At 37.2% G+C, this 24,578-nt stretch overlaps 1 long non-coding RNA gene across 4 annotated transcripts in view; it reads left to right on the forward strand.

Moving 5' to 3' along the window:
- The window catches only part of LOC106034043 (uncharacterized), a 504,730-nt gene that overhangs the window by 235,080 nt on the left and 245,072 nt on the right, over nt 1-24,578 (forward strand). For 3 of the 4 annotated variants that reach the window (XR_010833079.1, XR_010833077.1, XR_010833078.1), the window contains 2 exons: nt 8,366-8,418; nt 15,859-15,961. This is a non-coding gene — a long non-coding RNA (uncharacterized lncRNA). Of the gene's footprint in view, nt 1-8,365; nt 8,419-8,528; nt 11,620-15,858; nt 15,962-24,578 lie in introns of those variants that run through there. The other variant, XR_010833080.1, reaches the window with a different exon arrangement.

Consider the following 24,578-nt stretch of genomic DNA (forward strand, 5'->3'; position numbering starts at 1 on the left):
TTGCAAACAGGTTTCCCCAGTTTTTAAATGCTGGGGAGGAAGCAGAGGTAGAGGGTATCGGGATAAACACAAACCTTTAGGCTTCCTTATGGTAGATGCAGCATCTCATGCTTTGACTTTTCTGAAACATCCCAGTTCATCTCATATAACCCACCAGAGGAAGGTATGAGGTGGGCAATTTATCCTGTAGCCATCTCATCCAGAAATTTACCTTGAAGTTTTATGTTTTCAAATCTATCTGCATATCAGTAAGTATTCCCACTGAGCTGTTATGAAAAAGCATGTGCTGCGTTATACCAGTTACGCTCTAAAAGAAAAATCAGCTTTTATAGGCAGCTGTAAGTACCCTTTGTTCAGTACTACACATTAAATAAAGTATGTATTACAGTTTTTGTTACACTTACTCCTTTGTTTTATTTTAGACAATTTATTCAGTCTTTAAAATCCTTCCATCGAGATTGTTGCCTGATGACTGTCCAGAGGCCTTCTTAAATTAGAACAGGTACATTAGGTTCTGCACTTGTGAAATTCTGATTTGTCCCATCGTTCTTCATTGCCATTTAATGGGCATATTGCTGGTCCTGATGAAGAAAGAGTCTACTTGGCAAGATGCAGTAAACTAAGCATGAGCTTTGAGTGGGCTTCTTGATAGAGTTCACTAGAGGACTGTAACATTTACAGAGGAATTGAAATGCTCCTAGCAGTGCATTTTTCCTATGAGAAACTCACTAAATGCTCACAGATTCAAGGGCTACAAATGAAATCTTTTGCATCTCTCTAGAGATGCAAAGAAGGCATTTCACATTTATTTTGCAAACAATCAATTGAATAATCAGGCTATTTTTGTAGAAATGATAACTTGTTTGTAATTGTGTGTTAAAAAACACATTGCAAGTCATTTAGGTTGCAAGATCAAGCACTTCCAATTTAGAGGATGGGCCTAGAATCCTAAGTCTTCTTCCCTGAGGTATGTGTTACAATAGCGTTCATATTTACAAATCACATATTATTTTTGCCTCATTTTACACACAAGAGCGATGATTCTCAGGGAATAAGGAAGGTGTTGAATAGTTCTTTTTAACTTCATTGCTTAGTCTATACTCTTATGCTTTATTCGTTGTCCGCTCTGCCAGCTAATGTAATCCAAACCTGCACTGCATTTGGAATTACTCATTTCTTCTTACTGTTTTCAATGGCATTCTTCATTAGAGCATTATCTGAATACTTCACAAGCACCAATGAGTTTTTCTGTATAGGGCAGCCAAGAATATTATCCCTATTTTATAGACGGGGAAGTGTGAATTAGCTGAGCAATAGTAAGAAGTCAACATGACTAAAACTCATCCTTGTGCTGCTTTTAAATTTGTATCCGCTGAGTGACATTGCATGTCCTTATGTTCCTGTATTATGTGTAAGGGTAAATAGGAATTCTGACTTCCTGTCTTTCTATCCTTCATGATCTGGCCTGTTTTTATTATAACATCCTTTATTTGGGCAGTCGTTGTCTTTTTAATCTTTCCACGTTGGGATTTCCCTTTAGGCCCTTGTCATTTTCACTGCTCATATCTAGACATTTACACTTTAAAGAGAATAACATCAAAATTCTCTTTAATTGTCCATTTAAAAAAAAAAAAAGCTCTGGAATATTTTTATCAGAAATATGTCTTTTTAAAGCATTTTGTAGTCTACAAAATAACAACAATACAGCATCAGTGCTCACTTCCTGTTCATGTGCCTGGGTCCTGGGAGTGAGGAATCCCTTTCATGGACAATGAACATCTATGTGGAGGCCATTAGACAAGTCTGACAGAGGATGCTGATTAACCTTTATTTTGTTGCTGGTGGTTTTACAAAACAAAATTGTGACCAGTGAAAATTAGCCTAAGCAAATTGCACCTAGTCTGGACAGCCCACTGCAGGGCATGAAATGGTCCTTTGCAGTGAACGGGGCTCATTTAAACAGCCAGGCAGCTGCATACAGCGTGAGTAGTCCTTATCTAAGTCACTCGGTGGCTTGTATTTGTTATTCAGACTGGTATTGACTTATGTGTAATCTCTATGTATTTAAATTGGGAACAGTTTTAAATAATTAACATAAATACATCAACTCTAACAAGCTTATAATACTAAGTAACTCAAGATGCGGATTGGAGAGTGCTAGTAGGAGTGTGGGTCCGTGTGCTCCTGTGGCCTGTCGATGCTGTTGATGGCTATTAGAAAATGGCATTCTTAACTGAAAATTAAGCTCCGAGTCCCATTTGGGGTTGTCTAGACCAAGCTAACTCCTTGAGCAACTGTAGAATTTTCAGTAAACAATTGCTACAATTGCTACAGTTTTTCTCTGGCATGATTTTGTTTACTTGCGCTATTTTTCTTTCCCGAACCAATGCAGATTTGGGCACTGAATCACGCTTTGGTGTCCTGACACCATGCACTGCTGTGATAGCGTGGTGGCTAATGGTGCGTGGGCTAGGTGTGATGTCGCCGTTCCAAAACAGAGCAACTACGAAACCAATAGGCAGTACAGGGAGAAACTCCTGCTGACAGCAGGTATTTCTGTTTTATCTGAAAATAATTCACTGAGTAGATAATTGGTGAATTCCCAATGGGAAAAAACTTGATTCTGTCTGAGCATAGGTTACCAGATGTACCGCCATAAAATAATTGATTTTGTGATATATCAAGTAGGGACATAGTTGAGACTATTGAACTTTTCACTTAGGGCCTCAGGGTGAACTTGAACCAAGCTCCCAAAGGTGAAGAACCAGTGCTTGACATGTGCGGGGTTTTGCACTCTTAACAGCCTCTTTAACTTTAATTTTCTCCTATTAATCTACTTTCACCAAGATCTAGATGTGCACAGAGTCTCATTAAGATGGTTGAGTTGTCATAGGAGATAATCACCAAAGGAATGTGTTATAAAAAGAGAAAAAAGTATGTCTAGAAAGTCTGAATAATTTTTTTATGCTGTTGTTTTAGTGAAGAGGTTTTGGATGCTGATAGGAAAGTTACTATAGCTATAGGGCACATTTAATTGCATTTTAGAAACTTCTTTTAATCCTGTAATAACAAAAAATTAAATCAGTGCTGACATTTTTTTGTTGCCAGAAGAAGGTAGTAAAAGGGTAAAGAAATAATTGTTAGTTCTGAGAATATAATTAGCAACTTTAATGCTTTAATCTAAAAAATGCATATTTTGAGCCTGGGTGAATGATTAAAGAAAAGATATTGAAAGCCTTTGAAATTTCTAACTGTTTGGTTTTAATTGTAAATTATGATCACTATAATTAGCTCATTTAGTACATTTATAATGTAAACAAATATGAATATACAGAAGTTCAGTGATATATTTCAGGGCAAATTTTTCAGAGCAACATTGTAACCCTGGGCTCTATTTATTAAGTCTTTCTTGTAGTGTTTGGCACCGCTTCATTCTTTCCTTCTGTTTTTTTTTTTTTTTCTCTCTCTCTCTCTCTCTTTTTTTCTTTTTTTTTTTTTTCTGGAAGATAAAAGCAAGCCGTACATAATACTTGCAGGTCTCTGCTGAGATCTTAATGCATCTGGAACTACACTGAAGAAAATACAGATAGAAATCTGGTCCCTTTTGGGCTCCATTTAACCCTTGTTCTGAAGCTTCCGTGCAGCTGGGGTATTTAGCATGTTAAAAAATAAATGCTACGTGTTTTCATAAACACCAGGTTGTTAATACTGAGCAATTAGGTCAGCTGAAAGTGATGTGTCAGGTAGACTTACTTATTTCTATAGTTGGGTATCTGCAGAAATAAGTGTGTCTCCTCTGAGCTGTTGTTCCCTTGTGATGCACCCTGTGCTGCCTCCCGGGACCAAAATCTTCTTTTCCTGATGCACGCGCTGCCCTACACATCACTCAGTAACATGAACAGGAGCTGCCTGGCATGCTAATGGAAACACTTAATGAGTAACAGGATGTTTTTCCCCTATCAAGTTCAAAGATTAAAAATTTGGGGTTTAGTCTCACTATTATTTTTACTAGAAAGGCATCTTTTGTTACATTTCCAGAGCTCAGTTATCATGCTGCGACACACTGCATCCAGTCCTGATAAGTCATGGAAAGTTATGATTAGTTAAGCTCCTTATGAATAGAGAAGGCTTCCCTGAAGGTTGAAAGTGGCCTCCAACTTGAGATTTTAAATCATTGTTGAAGTGTTTTGACTAGCCTGCCTTTGTGTACACTAAACAGTTTAAGGTTACTTTTTAATCCAATGGCGCCTGTTTTATGATGTACACTTGCTGCGGATTGAATGTTGTTCTGTTCATCACTGCCAGCTGTCTCCTTGGGATCCTCTAGTAACCAACTTAGTTTATCTCAGAGGAATGAATTGTCGGTAATGAGCATCTGATAACTTTTCTGCTGAATTCTCAAGATTTTTTTTAAAAAGCTCTTCTTCTGTCACACTTCCATGTAATACTAAATGTGTTAAAATGTGTTGAGAGTTGGTTGTTCTGTTCTTGCACTGTGAGCCTTCAGGAGTTAACATTTTTATAGCATGAAGCGAAGGTAGAAAAGGTACATACTGCAGCACTGTATGCACCATATTCTGTGGATATTTTCTTGCTGAAGGAAGTAAGTCCTGGTTATTACAGCTGTCACGGTGACACCTGATATTTGAGTATCAGTGATTGCCTCACCCACCACATGACCCTGATCCCTCCCGTGATTCTCTGTCCACTATTAAACTGTGAAAGGTCTTGGCCCTCCAGGTGCTGTTTCAAGCCTGAAATAGCAACTTGTCTGTCATACTCTCCCTGACTAACTTAATGCTTAAGGACCCAGCAAAAATATTTAAGGTAGACAGGCTCTCATACAGCAACAAAGCAAAGAACCTGTCTTATGTCCATTTTAATGACTGATGCTGAACAAGGGTACTAAGTTTGCATTAGTCATTAGAAAAGTGCAAACTTGAAAATGTCTTTGTGGCTTAATTCTCAACAATTTCATTTTTTGCGTTTCATTTTGACTTTTCAGGATCATGAATGGTTCTTGAAAATCTTGAAAAGTATCTTGAGATTTCACACAGAAGTGGGAGCACATAATATCAGGATAATTTTCACGAGTCAAAACTGAAAAATTCCAAAATATTTCCCTACAAATTTAGTGTCCAAAGCAGATCTTTAATGAAATTTTCCTTCCCCAGCAGAAATAAATAAATAAATAAAAATTTTAAAAAAGGGAAGAAAAAGGAAGGAAGGAAAAAATGGTTCATGGAAACCTAGTTAAAAAAAAAAAAAAACTAAACCTATAAACCAAACTTCAAAACTATGTAGCTGAAATGATTAGAACTTTTCATGATGCACTTCTTTCCCTCCTTTGTGAGGACCTTGCTTCTGGTAAGATTAATCTAAAAGTTGCTTGGCCTATTCAACAGAAAAGACTTAGAGAGTAGACTTTTCTATGCAAATAAGGTGTTGGAAAATATTCTGTTCTTAAGATAACAAAGCTGGCCTAACTTTATTGCTGCGTACATTATATAAGCTTTGACACACTTTGCATTAAGACATTTCCTGATCTGAATGCTATTTTTTTTTAGCCCTGTACTGCTTGACAGCCAAGAACCTGGGTTTGTATATGGAAATCCAGCTGCATCTAGATCGTACCAGAAATTAAGTAGATATAATGCTAGAGCAATGAAGAGGTTGGGTAACTGGCTTCTTTAATTTTTGGAGTGTTTTTAAGATCTTAAATATAGTTTCACAAAAACAATTTCTTCACTTTGATGGACATACTTGTGAGGATCTGATCTGCAATTCCTCATCTACTGCTGAGAGAAAGATTCTTCTGTGCAGAGAGCTTCTGGTGGTAAAAGGTAAAGAGAGCTTACCTTTGCTAAGGTAGTGCTGAGCTTCTTACAGTGACCTCCATGAACAAATTCTGCTCTAGCATGTTATATTGGGAAATGTTTGTCTTTGAAATAGAACTGTCCAAGCTCTCATACCTTTTCCGGTATATTTTGGATTATAGTTGCAAATACCATTTCTTAGAGCCTGAAAGGTGCTTTCTTTGTGTTTTGTCAGAAGCATATCCCCATTTATAATGATATATGTATGTAATATGTCTATCTGCATATACGTGTGTGTGTATAAATATATATATATAACAGATGTGTATGTTCAGATCTCTTGTTGAGGTGAGGTCATCCTTCAAAAATAAAACCTTACAAAATTTTAGTTTATATCTTCAGTTGTCGACTAAAGTTACAAAGTTATATACATAAAGTTATAAGGTTATGAATGCAGTTCTGCTTATCTTAGTGGAAGAACAGATCAGAAGTTGTCAGCAGGGTACTTTTAGAAGAGTTCTATGACTGTGAAGATGGAGAGCAAGATAGGTGAGGATTGAGGAAGCTAAAGTGAAGAGGCAAAGAGAAAAGGCAAAGTACATTTTCCTGACATAAAACCTTGAAAAAAAAAAGTTAGAACTGAGAAAATGAAGGTGTTCCCACTCTGAATACATATTTAACATTAACATGTAACAGGTAGGGCTTTGCTGATCATTCTAGGAATCTGTTAAATGAAAAACTACAGCTCTATTGCATAAGGGAGACAGACAAAGCCAACTGGAGTGGTCTAAAAGCCCTTTTTGTCCTCTTGTGGACTATCTGTAACGGCTGAACTGTTCTCCATGCATCCATGATCCATTTTGTGTCTGGATTTGCACTGTTTTTTAGACACAATATTTACTGTAATTAGAAATGTCGCACAACCAGTACTTCTGGGGGCTAGAGATAGGATTGTATGGTTCTACCTATTCTCCCAAATCCTAGAAATCAAAGAGGAAAGAAAAGTTTAGTTTTTGTTTTCCTGTAAAACAAAAATTGTTGCTAAAATTTGTTAGTCATTTGTCTGTTCACAAATACTGAATTTGATCCTGTCATTGGCAGTTTGGGGATGAAAGTCTGTGAGTGTTGTGCTCTCTGGAGTGTAACCCTGTGCTTATTCAGTTTCTCTTACAAGATTTCCATGTGCTGTTGCAAAGCCTTGGTCCTTGCTACGTTCATACTGTTTTCCACAGTGATAATGACTAGGGTCTTTAAATGATACTGTAATTACCATTATTCATAATAATGACTTATTAGCAATAATTACTAATAATCTTGATAATCCCCGAAGGGAAAATACTGTAGGTGGAAAGCCACAGATGGAGTCATTAAAACAAAGACATACTAGTTCCTTATGCCCATCTTGTAATAAAATAATGAATTCTCAGCTTTTCTCAAGATTGATGAAGAGATTTCTGTGGAGATTTCTTCTCTTTTACTGACCCTTTCTGCTCACCAGAAAGGTCCCCAAACTGAAGAGTAGATGAGTGAACTCCCTCTCCTCTGATTCCCATGAATACCTCAATAAGCAAATATGACTTATTACCATCCAGCTTTCTGTCCTTTTCTTCATCTTAGTTTTCCTGGCCTTTTGTGCCCTCATAAGTCTGTAGAGTGTGCAGTACACAAAAATTATAATATTCATAATTAGGTAGACACAATGTTACCAAAATTTTTTCAGGAAACCACAGGATATGTTGCCGAATATGTATTGTTTTAAAATCACTTTAAAAGAATTTGCACAAAGTTCTGTCTATGTTTATGTAAGACTTTAAAAAAAGAACAATCAAAATGAGCAGCATGCACGATCATTGTCTTCAGACCTAATTACAAAATCCTTATTCACTTACACAAGTGCATCTCTGCCCAGTGCTTTTTCCCATACACAGAATGTGCCTAGAGCTCTTGGCACTATGGAGGGTGAAGGAAGTATTTCTCATTGGCTCCATGCAGATGAAGTAACATAATCCCAAACGGTGCACTCAGATTTTTTCAATAAATGTTTTTCGTCACTACAGAGCTTTATATAACAGCAGTAAAGGCAAGAAAGGAAATTAGAAACACAGCTGAGACTGCATCTCATACTTCATAATGGCCTAAAATTCTTACTGTTTATTAAAACTAACACCCCTTGTCAGGGTTTTGATCAAAAATTCTCTGCAGTCTCTTTTCTTTGATCTTTTCATTTTACAAACCACAGATATTTGTTGCCATTTCTTTATTTGGTTTTATGTCCAAAACATTAAAACTCAAAACTACTTTCCAGTAGTGTTGCATGATAAGAAGTAATCCTAAATTCATCAAGCCAGCAAGGTCATCACTAAACAGATTTGTCTACTCCCAGGGAAAGGAGAACTCTGGTGTGACACAAACAAGAGATCAGAGATACCACCAGAAGGTGCTTATCATATAAAATAAATGTTGTGTCTCTGCGCCTGACGCTTCCACTACCGTCCAGTCAGAGTATTGGCATAACCTATTCTAATATACACGTTTACCTTTTGTTTCAGCAGCTCCCTGGCTCCTGCACATGCAAACATTTGAATTTCCTGTTGGCTCAGAGGTGAGATTTATAACATTTATTAAAGTTGCTTTTCACTGTGAGTTTACTGGGCAGAAAGCCTAAGAGGGCCTTTTTTTAAAAGGGGTTTAATTGCTTGAATTTACCAGAGGGGTGAACATTATGCTTTATTTGCAGCTCCACTATCCACTAAGATTGCCAGGTGTTGAATTTCCCTAGGGGATCCCTATTTATTGGAGGAATTCATGAAATATCCATCTATCCAGAGCTGGGGCTCCTAGCATCCCTTTCCCATTCATCGTGTTGATTTTGTTTCCTTCACGGCTGCTTTTGAATTTCTTGATTGATCCGGCTCATTTCTGTCCGTTCCTTTCCAGAAGTGTCCTCCCTCCTCTCTGCTTGTCCACCTCAGCCATTAAAAATGGGCCAGGCTTGACTCAGGATTGAATGCACCTGAGAGCTGTGATGTGGCTGCTGGTGCAGAGACAGTTCAATGTTGGAAGTATACCAGTGCTCTTTAGCAGGGTGGAAAGAGAGATGAACAGAGGGCAGGAAAGACAGAGTAAGTGGCAGTAAGGGTGAAGAGCAAAAAGGTATTTGCAATGTTTGAAATAAAAACCTATAAATAGCCCTTTAAAATCCATGAATGGACTTCTCAACAGATGGCAGCCGTACTGTCAAGTCAGCCCAAGGCAGGCAGACTATAATTGTTAGCAAGTGTATTGTTAAGGGAATTTACTAATTTACTGATGCAGCAGCCGCTTCAGTTGAAGAATAAATTGGAATATTTTGGTGCATTTTCTTTAAAAAGTCAACCACTTTTAAGTCTATGTATTAAAATGACAAAGTCTTAAATGGGGGTCTCCTTTGCTAAACAAAAGATATGCAAATTACATTTCAAGATTTATATTATGATAAAAACTGAAACACAAAAGAGGCATTATCTTGCAAAAATGTAAAAGTACATTGCTTCATGAGTCTATAATGATATAATGTGATGTTGATGTAGTTAAAGATGTCAGAAGGGAGACAATGACCTTAAAAGTTTAAGGCAGACACATTAATATTGATTGATTTTTAAGAGATTGAACAGCAAGAATATATCTATATATAGCCTGGATATTGGATTGTTTGAAAATTTGAGATGAGATACAGAACATTTTGGTCTTGTAATGCTTTAGACCTGAGAACAAGAACATACTTTAAATGCAGCCATTTGTACTATAAGAAACTGGATGATAATTTGCCTTCAATTTAGCAGATTGTAAACCTATTTCTTGTAAAAATCTGTGATGTTTGGCAAAGCTGGATGATCATTTCTGCCTTAACCACTAATGCAGATCTGTCACACAAAATTGCACAAAAGTCTTAGTGTAGGTTTTTTGTTGTGTTGTTTGTTTTTTAACTTTTCTGTACACTTGTAGATCTGCATGGAGATTTACAACTGTTTTGTACACACACACACACACACGCACACACACACATTTCTGTGATGTATTGAGCTCTGTAAAACCTCAGCACTTCCTGGCCTTGCACCAACAAATACCACTACACATCTACTGTGTGTCATGGTAAACTGCTACTTTTCTCAAAGATGGGAGAAGCTGGTCAATAACACTTCTTGTTTAAGTAAGGTTGGGCTTCATTTTATATCCATGTTTATGCCAGCAAAGTTATAAAGAAATGTGCTTCTCATTGAGGGGGAAGGTGGTAATTATTGTGGCATTGTTTTATTCCCTCGAGGCAGTTCATTTTACCGTCTCAAGATGATGAAAAGTTTCACCTCCTTCATAGATGAGCTTTACTCTTAAAGTAGAGACTTTCACTAGTCAGAGAAATAGAGATGCTGCTGACAGTTGTTCTTTTAGACTTTTGGGGACCAGGCCACAGACACCTTGCACATAGGGACTAAGAATTCAACTTGCAGAAATCTGCTGGCAGCATAGAACAGGTTTGACCTGTATGAAATGGATCATCTTGCATTACACAAGCTGGAGATTTTTATTCAGAAACAGACCTCAAGAGGTATGAGACAGATAAACAAAAGATGTAGACCACATTTATAAAAAGCTTATATGTATATATCTCTTTCCGACAAATCAATAGATTTTTACCTGATGCCCACACATGAAGTGATAGAAAATCAAGATCTGAAGGAAGGAGGACAGCTGGGAACCTGTACTTCTGCAGAGATATTTTACATAACAGAGAACTCTTGTTTTCAAGAAGCAGACAAGAAGAATTACCATGTGGACTCTCTGCCTCCAGATTCAATTTTTAAAATACATGACCAGAAATAGACAAAGAGGGGTACGTGTTAGGAGTACTATCAAACAGCAAGATGTCTCAGTATCATACCTGCATCCTTTAAGCCTTTATTTAGCTTCACCAATGACAAAGCCTGCTAAGGCCCTCCAGTATAGGAAAACAGCCGTAACAGCCTGTTTAGTAAATGAGAGAAAGCACAATGTCTCCAAGGGGCCTGGCCTGAGTGAGCATCCAGAATCCCAGAAAGTCAAGAAATTTGAAGGAAGTCAGACTTGATTTAATTCTTTTTTACTATAAATCTCGTTTCAGAGAATGATTAACTGAGGGAGAGACATAAATGGCAAAGTTTGATCAAGGGAGCTGCTGTCAGGGTACCATCTAGATAAATTAGGAAAAGAATGCTCAGGTTTCTATGAAAGAAGACTAATGACATTAAGTCAAGATGAAATAGAAAGGAGCAGCATTGCAGGCTGAAAATCATAAAAGACCAGCCTGCCCTGACAAGAAACCTTGAGAAACTTCCTGAACTGAAAAGTAACTGGAAATGCTAAGGAATGGCTTTCTGTAAATGTCTGGTCTTGAAGTTACTCAGGAGTGAAGATGTTCCAGGCATAAAATTTGCTTCTCAGGACCTGTCAAGACAAGTGAAGGAATATTCTAGAAGAATCTGAAACAGCAGGTGTTAGTAACAGCTCTACACACTGCAGGTGTTCTGCATCTGATGTGCTCTTTGTAGTTAATGGGGATCAATCCTTTCCCATAAATCTGAAGCAGTCCCACCTGGAGGCAAACAAACCAAGTGGATAAAAGGAGGGTGTAAAGCGCCTGGGTAGTAAATGTTTGTTTGATTCAGAGAGTCCTTTTGTAAGGAAGTGGGTATAGTAGTATTGTGGAAAGAGTGGCAATCTTAGCTAAGATCAAGGAGAAGCTTTACAAGAGACATAAGTATATTTGTACAGAGATCTTTCTCAGAAGGTAAGTCATGTCTTTAGGTTTCCCAAAAAGGACTTAGGGAAAAAAAAAAAGAGAGAAAGCCACTTCAGTAGTTAAAAGTGCATTACTGGAAATCTAGAGTGTTTAAATCAAAACAAAAAGCCTCCTATATCAGGAAATGTTAAATTGTAGCTTCAGTATGACTTAGTTAGGGTTACTGATCTTTCTTAGACAACCAAAGGAACAGATCTTTTGCTGAAAGTCTCCTAACTTCAGATTTAGACAATAATATAGAATAGCTTTCTGTACTCAAGCAGTTAGTGTGGTTAGTACTAGTATGAAACTAGCTAATGTACTTTTCTGTGATGTGCAAAGTGAATGCTAGGATGTAGCATTGTACCTGATTGCAGTAGCTTGAAGTTATGCTTCAACAGTATCCCATTGTATTGTAGGATTTTGAAGGCAGGGAAGCAGTCTCTGGAGTGCTGCATGTCTGTAAGAAATTATTTTTGAAAGCAGAATATAAGGAGATTGAACCAATGTTTAGAACAAATAAATAGGAGCGACAATTTTTTCAGTGTTAGTATTAAACCTAGTCATATAACAGTAACTAAATGAAGCGTGCATTTAAAACTTGGTGAGAGGTTTTTCTACATTTTAGTTCTGTTTGGCTCAGCAGGTGTACTGCACCTCAGTCTTCAGGGCTGTCAATCCAACAACTTCCACAAGCACTATAGTCACTTAAAAGTTAAAAGAGAAAAATAGAAGAGGATGATGTTAATAGTGCTTAGCACTTACATAACGTTCTGCTTCCTCAAAGTACAGTGCAAACACGAGGTAATAAAAATACTTTGTCTTGGAGATGCAGTTGTGTTTAAACAGCCTTTAAGCAAAGAGGATAGAGGTGTAAGATCAACCTATGCCCAAATGCACATTTTCAAGGTTAAATATTGCAATGAAGAATTTATTGTATCACTTATCCTTGTAATGTCTCCGTGAGTCCAGCTTGTGGAAACCAACAGAGTCTTTCTGTGTACAGCTCTCCTTCTTTGTTGTGTGAAGAGGTTACTGTGATAACTTCAGATTTTATCTGATGAACTCTGCTGTAAGAAATCACTGGCAAGTTGTACAATAAAATGTGTCAATGAGTTGAGGCAAAATTTGTTGTTAGAGCACACAGATGTACCAGCTACTCAGACTGCCACCAGCCTCTGTAGCAATTCTGCTGTGCATGCTTCTCTCCACTAGCTCCAGTGTCTGCCCACCTTGTTTTAGGTATTCTGAGTATGACCACAATGACTTGGACTCCTGGACAGATAACAACCTAAACTGCTTGCTTAGAAAGTCCAAAGCATTAAGAGAGGAGAACTAGAAAAGGAAGATTCAGCTGGTAATGAGAGAATTGAAATTTTCCTGAGGAGAAGGGGCAGACTGCAAGGATAAAACTATGGGTCTCAGACCCTTGGTCTTCTATAAATGAAGAAAGGTGTAGATATGGTGTGATTTTTGGTGTGCTTTTTTCTGGTTAAAATAAAATATAAAAAAGTTAAATGGTGTTTTCAAAGCTGGAAGTAAACTCATAAGTCAGTTTGATAATTAAATAGTTATTCTGGGCCTTTGAACTACCAGGGGCTATCAGTGCAGGATTCAGAACAAAGTCTGCTGGGGGAATTGGCTGTTTCACTCACCTCTTCGTTCTTAGACCATTATGCCTTTAGGATGGCAAATCTGTCAATTTTGCAGTTTCCTCCGGTAATACAGCTTTGGCAGGAGCTGATGCCTGTGCTGCATTGTACTCATGCACAGTTAGGTAACCAGTGCATGCTCCATTTGAGAGAGGCACAGAAAGCTGCTTAAAGTTACTGGGTTATAGTCTATCTCTGTGCTGAGCTCAGCTGCTGAGAGCAGAAGAGGTGTGAAAAGACTTGTTAATAAAAGTCTGTTTAGATTTCATTACTGTGAGCAGCCACATCAAGACAATACAGATCTTACCAACCCCCTGAGAATTTCAGTCCTCTCTGGAAATACTTCCTTTCCTGCACTGGATATTGTTCCCGGTTGAATTTCTGTGCAATGCAAACAGCTCTCCTCTACTTTTGAAGAAAAGAGAGAATGGGAGCTTTTTTCTTACTGCAGAGGATGGAAAGGGATAGGAAGGAGGGGAAAGAATGGGAGGGGTCTTGTTTCCCTTCCTCACGCTGAAGAAAAAGCATCCAGCTCAGTTTTGCTTTTTTCCCCTTCTCTTCTGCTTTTAACCCTAGGAAGGGGAACTCCTGTGAGCTGCAGGCAGAACAAAGGTGACTGGCATATGGAATGGAATATGTGTGGCCATCTGTCAGGCTGTGACAGAAATAAGAGCATTGAGAGGATGTGTAACTGACTGATGGGCCATGGGAAGGAAAAGTAGCCGTAGCTTAAGAAAATCAGTTTTATTCCAGTTATAGACAGGGTTTGGAGAAGCTATGTCCTATCAAGCTCTAATATGGCTTTTGCATTGTGCCAAAAGCACAATGGAGATCTAGAGAAGTCTCATACCAAAGCTAACTGGAAGAGAGCGTGCTGTGAACCAAGAGAAACTTGCCAAAAATATTCGTTTCTTCAGAGTGGCTCTGGTCTCTGAGGAGTGAAGTAAATCTGAGCATTTCTGAAAGAAAACAGTAGCTAGGGAGGTATCTTTGGCTACATAACCAGCCCTAATCTTTAACCTATTTGAGGACTTCAGTGATTTTTTTTTTCAGATGGCTATGAAAGATGCAGCCTAACCTATGACTGACTTGGCATGTGGTGTGGACAAGCCTCTTTTTTCCCCACAAGACTAAACCTCTCCACTTTCATCATTGTGATCTCCTTTGTTGTGGTCTTTTTAATGTTCTGCAAGTTTTACTTAGATACTTATTAAAGCTTTTAAATGCTGAAGTCTTGATGAAGGCAGATATAGGTCTCCTAACCGTAAATGCTGTTCTTCCTCTCTATATCAGCATAAACAATAATCTGTAAATATTGAGTGTATATATATACAGATGCCAAAATCCAGCTAGTAATAAATGACATGAAATGCTTACTGGGAAGCTGGCTCAATCCTGTTCACCATATATTCCACTGCTACACTTCCTTTCTAATTTCAAGTAAATCACAAAGGTTAGTAAAATCTTACTTTCAATTGACTTTTTTTTAGTTGTCCAGTTGTATTTTCTAAATACATTTCAAGTTTTACATGATTAATGACCAGACTTCATAGAAAGGAAACCTAGTCAAAGAAGAACACACTTTAAATAACACATTGCCATACACATTTTGCATCATTACTGGGTGATAATATAATACAGTTAATGAGTACCTTGCCCTTCAGTTAACTTCTGTCACCAGGAGTAGAATTTAGTACTTTTCACCTTATATTATGTCATGACTATAGGTGTTATGTTTGATGCCTACAGTACCTCATCCTATCAGAAGATCCAGAAGGGTGATATTTAATTTATTTCATTACTACAACCTTTGCTTTAGAGATGCTTAACAGAACATGTGGTTATATGAAGTGTTCAGTGGTGTAGTCATTGAAGACAATATGACTTTCACAATAGATTTCAGCCAGAAGAGGACTGTTCACTGTGACTGTCACCACAGTAAAAGATTAACACAGTGCTCTTTCAAGAGATGTATTGCACCTATGTTTTTAAGAGATCACTTTTTTAAAAGTGTCCTGAAGAAGGAAGGGGAGAGGGATGTTTCTGTTACTGCAAAATATACCTTCTGAATTCTGTTTCTACCTGAAAAATTGCAGAATGTAAGGCTTGTTCTGTATATTAATATTTATTCAAACTGTTCTGATACATTGCCTTTCTGATGCTACATGGTGTTCTCCTGCGCTATTTCCCAGCACAATGGGTAATGTCCTGCTCTGAAAATTATCCATTAAAATTTTATCAATTTTGTGTTTTGGTGAGACAGTATGAGGAAATGCCATTGGAAAATTAGATTCCTCTTTGACATCAGGCGCCCAGTCAGCAATCCAATCCCATGTGTTTCTACTGAGACATTAGGATTTGATATAATTTTGGGCAGAAAACATTTTAAAATGAAACAATTGAATTTTCTAGATGGTCTTGGGGACCACTTAGCTTAAGAGAATACACTTCCAAATCAAAAGCCTTTCAATCATTCTAAATATTATTTGGATGATATTTGCTTTATGTGTAGTAGCAGTTTGAATTTGTATTGAATGTTTGACTGGCTCGTGCTCACACAGATGATGTATGAAATTATTATTTCATATTTTTCTAGTGTTTGCATTGCAAGTGACATCTGGCTGACAGGAACTTGGAGAAATGGGATACAAAGTGAATGCTGCAGTTACCACAGCATCATATTTATCAAAAGGCTTAAGGTTGGTCTGTCTTTGTTTAACATCCAAAACTCACTATAATGAATAGGAAACAGCACTTTTTAAACTGAGCTGCTTAGAAAATGAAGATGGATGAAGGAAAAATGTTAATCATATTCTTTATTCTAATCATTGGATTAATTGATGTATAAAATCATGTATTAGATGAAAGACAGTTCTCAACTTGTATTTACGTTTGCTATTATTCCTTTAAGTTTTTGTTAATGTTATATAAATCATACATACTATCACAGAGATAAGTCTGAAATAAGCTACTATAGTAGACTGACACAGTTTTCTTTTTAAACTGTAGGTCTTCAGCTATACAAGTCTAAGAGCAGGTTTAATTCTAATTGTATTATCTTCAAAATGTGCCTGTTAAAATGCTGTCTTCAGCCAAACTCCTATCCTACTACTTTTTTATGAAGCTCTTGATGTTTTAATTGTCTAATGGTAAATTGTCTTGATAGGCTCATTTTAAAACACCTGTATCATACTCTATTTTATATGTAGCATGAAATACATTGTGTTGTTTAGAAATGACTGCATCCTTTAAAAAGGCATTTTCAAAATGCATGATGTTTGTGAGGAAGCTGTGCCACAGTGCTTCAGAACAATGCCAAAAGTGATATATAGTGGAGCGTATAGCATCTCGCCATGCCTTGGCAGGGGAGAGGAACTGGCTGTATCACTGTGATTCAAAGGGTCTCTTGGACAGTCTTTGACACTGTCTTGATATCATTTGCTCTCAGTATTAAGACTGAACTTTGAGTGAAGGAAACGCAACACTACAGAAGTCACGCATTATTTCCCAGCTGTCCTGGGAAGGAAGGAACAGGGGGGCTGCTACACTTGGGAATGTGGAGCTCAGGAGAGAAGCTAGAAAAGAGGCTTTATGGTGAGGTGGGTAAAACAGGCTGAGGAGAGGCAGGGGGTGGGGAAGTCAGCTTAAGAGACAGAAGGAAAGATGTCAGACTAATCCAGAAATAGTTATTTCTGTACAGCTACCAAGTGATTGTCTGATCTACACAGTTCTCAAGCTGAGAGCATTCAGCATCTTCTATGATTTGGACCTCTCCTTTTAAATGAATAATAATTAAAAAAAAATCCAACTTTGTGGTCCAATTCAGGGGCAAAAAGAACTAGCAATGACTTCTCTTTAGGCCTGCAGCAGTAGGTTGGGAGGAGTGGGAAGGGGGGCAAGAAAGCAGAAAAAAATGTTTCAAAATCGTTCAAGAGGATAATTATATTCCCCTAAGAGAACCTCAGAAGGAGCCTATTTCATGATGATATGGGGAATTTGCCTGTCCTCCCTTATTAGGTATCTGCAGTATGACTACTCTCTACTCTACTTCTCTCTTTGCTTTCCTAAATATCTTAAGTCAATAGATACATATCCATTGCCATGCTTCCCTTTGCTAGCAGTCATGAACTTTCATTATGGGGGGGGGGGGGGGGAGCCTATTTTTGGTCAGATTTTGGGGAGAAAAACACTGAAGTTGATTGCTTGAGACTAGCAGAATATCAAATTAGAGCAATCAGAGCAATATGTATTCTGAGCATACCAGTGAGAAGAACAGGACTGATGAGAAGAGCAAGATGATATCTTAGCAGTCTGCTGCTGAGGCTAGCTTGCTAAGCATTTCATCATTCCTTTAAACAATTATTTAACCATGACCATGCAGAATACTAGATATCCATGGGAATGTTTTTCACTTTCAGATGAAGATCACAAAGTATTTACCCTGTGTTGGCTTAGGATGTTGTTGTGGCAAAGAACTTGTCAGACATCAAGCCCTAGGTACCTTATCACTTAAATATTTAATAATTGGTTTTGAACCTTTCTCAACAGATCCTATTTGCTGTTGCAGTTCCCCTGTGCTCTCATCATTCAGTATATGTAGAGTATTATATATTGTTCTTTCACTTACCTCTTCATTTCCCTGTGTTCTCATTTACTCTAGCACACAATACCTTCAGTTTCTAAGAAGTTTGAGACCTGATGTCAGTCATTCCCCAAATTACTTTTATCCTTCTGCAGCAAATGTCTCCAGACTCTCCTTCCTCTGGATAGAGTGAGCTGAGTTCTCAATCTTCCAGTTGATGTGGATTGGCCCAGTCCATGTCTCACTTCTACTCAACGTGTCTCTTCATACTGACAGAATGCCTTGTATATCTTGGCATGAGAGGCATTATAAACTACTTTAAAGAAGTCTACAAGTGCTATTGGGTCCTACTGAACTAAAATTGCACACAATTCTTCAATTTACTTTGTAGTGTATCATATTATACTATATAGTGCTTCTGTTTCTACTTTAAGATATATGAAACAAAGCTGTTTTATTTTTTTAGCCAATGTTATTTATGCCCTGTAATGTATACTACACTTGTATTTGTCTACTTTGCTGTCTACCTAGCCACACATTCAGACTTTATCGGCTTCTGGTTAAGTTCGCTAGACTTCCTATATGCCAACACAAACAAAAGAAAGCAAGGAAGTAAGAGGTTAACTCATTCAATACCCTTTTTATGCTACTCATTAATTCTCATACTTGCTCCCAACTACCTCACTTTAATGTCCATAGTCCACACATTTCCAACTCTATCCTGATTACATTAGTTTTCTGCTTGCCATTCAAGGCAGTGTTCTCTTGGTCTGCTGGATGATTTCAGACTTTCTATTTTGAGTACTTGCACCCCCAAAGACAGCATCATGAATACAATTAAAATAAAATGTGATCATGATTTTTGGTCATTGCAGGTACTAAAAAAGCAAGTTACATAGCTGTAGAACTGACAGAGCAAAGGCTGAAGATGCATGTTTTGCATTCTTTGTGTTGAGATATTTTGGTGGAAGACTTAGGATAAAATTTTTGGAAGTGCTAATAAATCAGATTTTCAAAGCTGAAAAATTTGGAGTGTTTCTAGTGTTTTTAATCCTTTATTTCATACTTCTATTACTGCATTGTTAGAAATACTGTCTAAACTTAGACATCATATTCTCCACTGTAATTACTGTTTCCTAGCTGGGTCTAGTCTTTTAGATCTGTACCTTACTTTTTTCAGCATTGTGGTAGTATATATACCACTAGTCTAATCAGCCAGCTTCTTACTGTACCTTCTGTTATGACTCCAGTGTCTTTTTAGAAATTTAATATGGTCATTCTTTGTATTATATTGGAATTTCTATCAATGCAATGTATCTTTTTAAGAGCTGAGGGCCTAGGAAATGCTTCATCCTTCTTTAAAACATTTGTGTTGAGTAGTAAAGCCATGCTTCTCTAAATTGTTTAGTCTGTCTCATAGATCAATCCTTGGTCTATGAGACCAATGAGAGGTCTTGCAGATGTAGGTAGCACCTACATCTACACATAATGTACAGAAACTAGGTTCTCTAGACAATGTTAAAATAGTACAAATACTGCTCAGTGAATTGAGGCTTTTTTAGGAGCTGTGTGTATATAGTAAGAGCCAAAGCATTAGCCTTTATTTAAAGACTAAAATTAGTATTAGCTGAGGTGGATTTAGCTGAGACATTTCAATACGATAGACATTGGATATATTTTAAAAATTTGGTTGGTAGAAGGCAGCAGGAGGGGAAAATGCATGTGGCCCTAAGCACACAGAAAGCTGTGAACCTGAGATTTTTTCCTCCTCTTCCCTCTTTTGTTTCCAATCCTTGCCTCTAGAAGAGACTGCAGATAAACAGCAATTCTGAGGTATGGTACCATAACAACAAAAGTATTCCAAAGAGGGTGAAATGGAGAAAGGGGAGATCCCATAGGACAGCTCATACAATGTCGATAGTCATATTTTGTAGTTCATGCTGTTCTCACATTCAAAAAAAAAAGTATAATTGAGACCAATTCCCTAACTGACAAGAGTCCATTTAAAGCTGAATTACAATTGACAATAAAACATTTTAAAGGAATCTAGTCCTTTCTTTGTTATTAACTTTTTCTGTGTTATGCCAAAGGCAGCACAAAGATGTAGAAAGGGGAAGGAAAAAATGATTCTTAGCTCCATGGAAAAAACAAAATGTTACTTCTGCCAAATGAGGACCCCAAAGTACAGGCACTTGGAGGAATTTGAGACATAATATTTCAGTGTTTTTCCTTGCATTCCATTTGTTTTGTCACTTTTCTTTCCACCTTTCTATTGACATGCTGTCTTACATCAGCCGCTCTGGGTCTAGTTCTTAACCACTTTAAACCTTAGTTGTAGCACTCATTTTCCTTCTTCAGCTTACCTTCACAATGTTTCAGGGTAGTTTAGAGAAGAGTGTTGCCTTCTTGAAACTTTGATTTCTGTAATGGTAATGTATCAGTGTGTTGGAAGTTTGTTTGTTATCCTAGAATAGGATGACAAAGTTTCAAGTCTTGTCACTAGCTAGTCCTAGGTTGGAGAGAAAAGGAAGACTTCAAAAAACCACTTATACCTCTATGGTACAGCTAAATGCTATTATGGTGCATCTGCAGATATTTCTGGTGACTGGTTTTGGTCTAATTTGTTTGCAATTTTGATATACAATATTTACTCTCCTCTGCATTTTTTAATATCAGCTTTTTAAGCTTTGAGTTCTGTGTTCTAATTGCCGTGGTCTTCACCAATAAGAAAGTCTGGTTTTGGCCCATATTCATCAAACTGGGCTTCGTATTCTTCTAGCTAGATACACCCACCATGCCTACTCTGCGAATAATCACATTGCATTCAAAATAAAAGCTTTCCTTGTGGTATGTTTTTCTATAATGATGGTAATAATTCCACTGATAACTCCAGCGATGGAGAACATCTGAACTGCATGATTCTCCTTATACATGTGTAGGTGTCCAGTCTCTGTGTGTGGACCAATCCTTTTTCAAGTCTCATACAGATATAACTTGTCTCAAAGCCCATCAATCTGAATAGCCCTATAGTATCAGTTATTTTGAAGTCTAGAATCCTTTGGAACCACTGTTTCACCAGCAAAGAAGTCAACTGTGGCTCAGCTAATAGATACCCTGGCATCTCAGAAATACCATTTCATGGCTGAAATAAAACAGGATTTAGATTATTATACCATAACCATAGCTGTGTGATTGAAGACTGTTAAATTCACATGAGAATGTCTGTCAGCTTTCCTTCTGATAAGCAACTCTCCCTTTCTACCAACAATCATTTCAATATATTTTCAAAGTAATCTTTCCTTGATCAGTAGACTACAGTATTCTATCATTTTGTAGGTTTTGTTTCCTTCATGGGTGAATACTTTTACCAAATTGCATTCAATATCTATTAACTTGGATTTTTAAGAGATCAGATGGCTTCTATATCTCATTATGTAGTTCTTTGTAATTTATTATTTTTTCCAATAGACACTGTTGCATACTTAAACTTGATTTCTGTTCCATCGTCCTATCTTACAAACAGGATCCTGACAGATGTTTGTCTTATGAAATCATGAACTTCTTGGGAGTGTCTTTTATCTCCCTCTCTCCATGAAGGAGACCTTTCTACTGAATTTTTACTCTCCAGGTAGTTTGTTCCAGATACTCAAATCTTTGTAACTACTTTGGTCATTGCTATCTATCAGAACTGCTTTGATGGTGAGTTGCTTTTGTTTTAAACCAAGGTGAGCTTTTACATTCAGACCTCAGTCTGTTTTTACACTGTTCCACCTGCTCTTTAGCTCTCTCAATTATTTGTCAGAAGTGAGTGTGACCTTGAAATTTCAAAACACTGAAGTAAATAAACCACACTCTTGCTACTTTTTTCAAAGGGTCAGATTCATTAAGAAGGAATTCGATGATTTTGCTAAGCTGTGGAAGCAAAGGAAGTGGTGCTGTTCTTACTTATTCTATTTCTTAAACTTAGGTTTGTCATATTATATGAGATTCCATCCTAGAGATGGAGCTGTAAGTGTGCTTGGAGCCCAGAGTACTCAAGCTACAGCTGCTCTGAAATCAATTTTGCATTAGCATCTGAAAATTCATGTCCAGAATGATTTTTCTGTGACAGAAATTTTCTCGTCTATATTATGCATAGCTACTGAAAAAAATGGGGAGGATAAAATTATGCTCTTTATTTTTTGTACTTCTACTTTATTCAATTTTTAAGAAGTCTGAGAAGCCCTTTCTTATTGTTGAGAGTATTGTGGATAGATAAACTCTCAACCATTGATGGCTGGTGCATATACCATATTCCAATTGGGGCAGCTTTGGGATCATAACTCTTTGCCTAGAAGATGTTAGAGCAACTTGTAGGCTGTGTGTGAATAGATGGTGTAGGTGTTTTGGTGGACTTGTAAAAACTTGCCTACCATTAAGCATTAGATCCAAATATGCATGCGTCCAGTCACAGTCAATAGGAGTTGCATCGTTTTCTTGTGAATGTTTAAGCAGAATACATTAGTAGTTGTTGGACACAAGTGTTCCTAGAAGGGCAGAACTGCTGTTAGCTGTTTGCAGAAGTTTAAGGTGCATTAATCTTATTTGAAGCTGTATGCAGGAACAAGAGCTCCCTAGATATTTTAGTCAACTTTATCCAAATTTAAGAACTGATATGTTCTGAATATTGTTAGTTTTATTGTGCGTATTATGTTAGTGGTTAAGCTGATACCACTATACCGCAATTCACATTATGATGGTTCAGAAAACAAGAAGTTCAGCTGAAGTTTTTCTCAGACTCAACTTTGATTTTAATATTTTGTTTCTGTTTCCCTTTGTAGTTTATTTTATGTGGTATTATGCAGTTTAAAATATATGGAAGTTGTATGTTTGTACATAAACAAATGTATTCATACATATGTAGTGTAGTTTGGGTTCTGGGATGATATGCTTGTGAGAGAATGTATTACTGAAAATCTGAAGCCCTCTGCTTGTCTGTACAATAGAACTACTAAGGAACTTCCAGTAAACAATTTTCTTGCTAACTTCTGAATACACTCATTTTAGGTCTGAGTATGACTGTGTATCTGTCCCTAGAGTGGCCATGCTACAACAATTGCCCCCCAAAAGGACATTTTATTCACTCATAAATAAAGCAGTTTCTGAATTGTAGCTGATGTCCATTGTATTTGAGAAGTAATGAAGCTTCTGTGTAGACTGGAGGCACTGACCTAGAAATATAAACAGGGAGCGCATGTTCTATGCTTACGAATTACTGTTTGTGGTTTGCTTTGATAATTTTTGGCCTTTATGTAGAAGTAGTCACTTGTAGACAACTGGCAATTACTTTTGAGGCTGTGGGTTTAATCCATTAATATCCCCTAATCTAATGCAACCATCCAAATCAAACATTCTTCTGTTTTGTTTTGTGTTTTTTTAAAGCCTGCAGGTAATAGAAGCTTCAGAACATTTACATGTGTAGTGTTACAGTAGAAAAGTCTGAATTCTGCAGTCAAAGACCTGGTAAAATCCCAAACTCATATTAATGTCACTTCAAGCTTCTAAGGGAATATTTTGACTGCTTGCCATTAGCCCTATTGCTTATGGAAAAGCAAGGAACTAAATCAAAGCCCACTGGCTTTTAATACATCTTTCTAGGGGAGGTCAAAACTTGGGCCAAAGAAAATGGGGGACCCACCCCAGTGTCTGTGCCTAATGACATTAGCAGATGTGACTAAAGAACAGAAAACTATCTATGAAATCCTCCAAATATCCATCCTGTCTAGTTTACTGTAGAAAATGCTGGTACTTCTGGGAAGATTTTCTTTCTGTATTTCTGATTCTTCTGATATGGTAAATGTTAGGTTTCCTAAATGAGGAAACAGCTGTCTTAATTCCTAATTTGTAAGATTTTATGCAATGAGATGTGGAAATACAGACTGTGGATTTCTTGTGTTATATCCAAACAACTTTAAACCCAAACCATATTTTAGTGGAAATGTAAAACTATTATTTCATTAGTGTTTGATATTAGTAGAGTGTAAGAAATTTCATCAGTAAATTACCTTGCAACTGGCAAATACATACAGCAAGCTCTTTAGAAATCTGTCCTCATCTGACTGTCAGGGTCTTATGGAAAGCTAGCCCATAAGGTGCCTTCCACTGTCGTTGCTCTAATAGGCTGAATCAAGTCCTAGATAACTTTGGAAGAGTCAGGCTGAGGAAATCAGTTTAATGCGGACCGAGGAGGCTTTAAACAGTTGCATTCTTTTCTCTGCCTTAAATTACTTTTTTTGTATAGTGGGTCCGTTGTTAATAGGTGTTTTTTTATTAATTCTGAATCTTAGTTTACTTAGGCTCTCTATGCCTTATCTCCTTCTGGTACTGTTGTGTCACTTTTGGAGTATAAGGTCGTGTTTATATGAGGAAGGCAGTGTGGAGGATTCCAGTTCTCTAATCCTAGTAATTCCCCTACCAATGACAAGAAGAAATAACTAATTGATATAAATTTGATAAACTTCCGGAAATCTTTTGCTGGAGAGTCTTGGTTTCTGATTTGTACTAGTTTAAGTCATTCTGTTTGCTTACAGAAATAACCTCTTTCCCATCTGTTGTATTATTGACTTAGATCTTTCAGGTAGTTATCTGCAGTGGTGCATGCAAACATTCATAGTTTAATATTGTCAGTTTGAGCTTACTTCCTATAGCCTATTGATCATAAACCATGAAAAATTTAGGATACATTTCATCTTATT

The sequence above is a fragment of the Anser cygnoides genome, chromosome 8, assembly GCF_040182565.1.
Source record: "Anser cygnoides isolate HZ-2024a breed goose chromosome 8, Taihu_goose_T2T_genome, whole genome shotgun sequence".
NCBI lineage: Eukaryota > Metazoa > Chordata > Aves > Anseriformes > Anatidae > Anser > Anser cygnoides.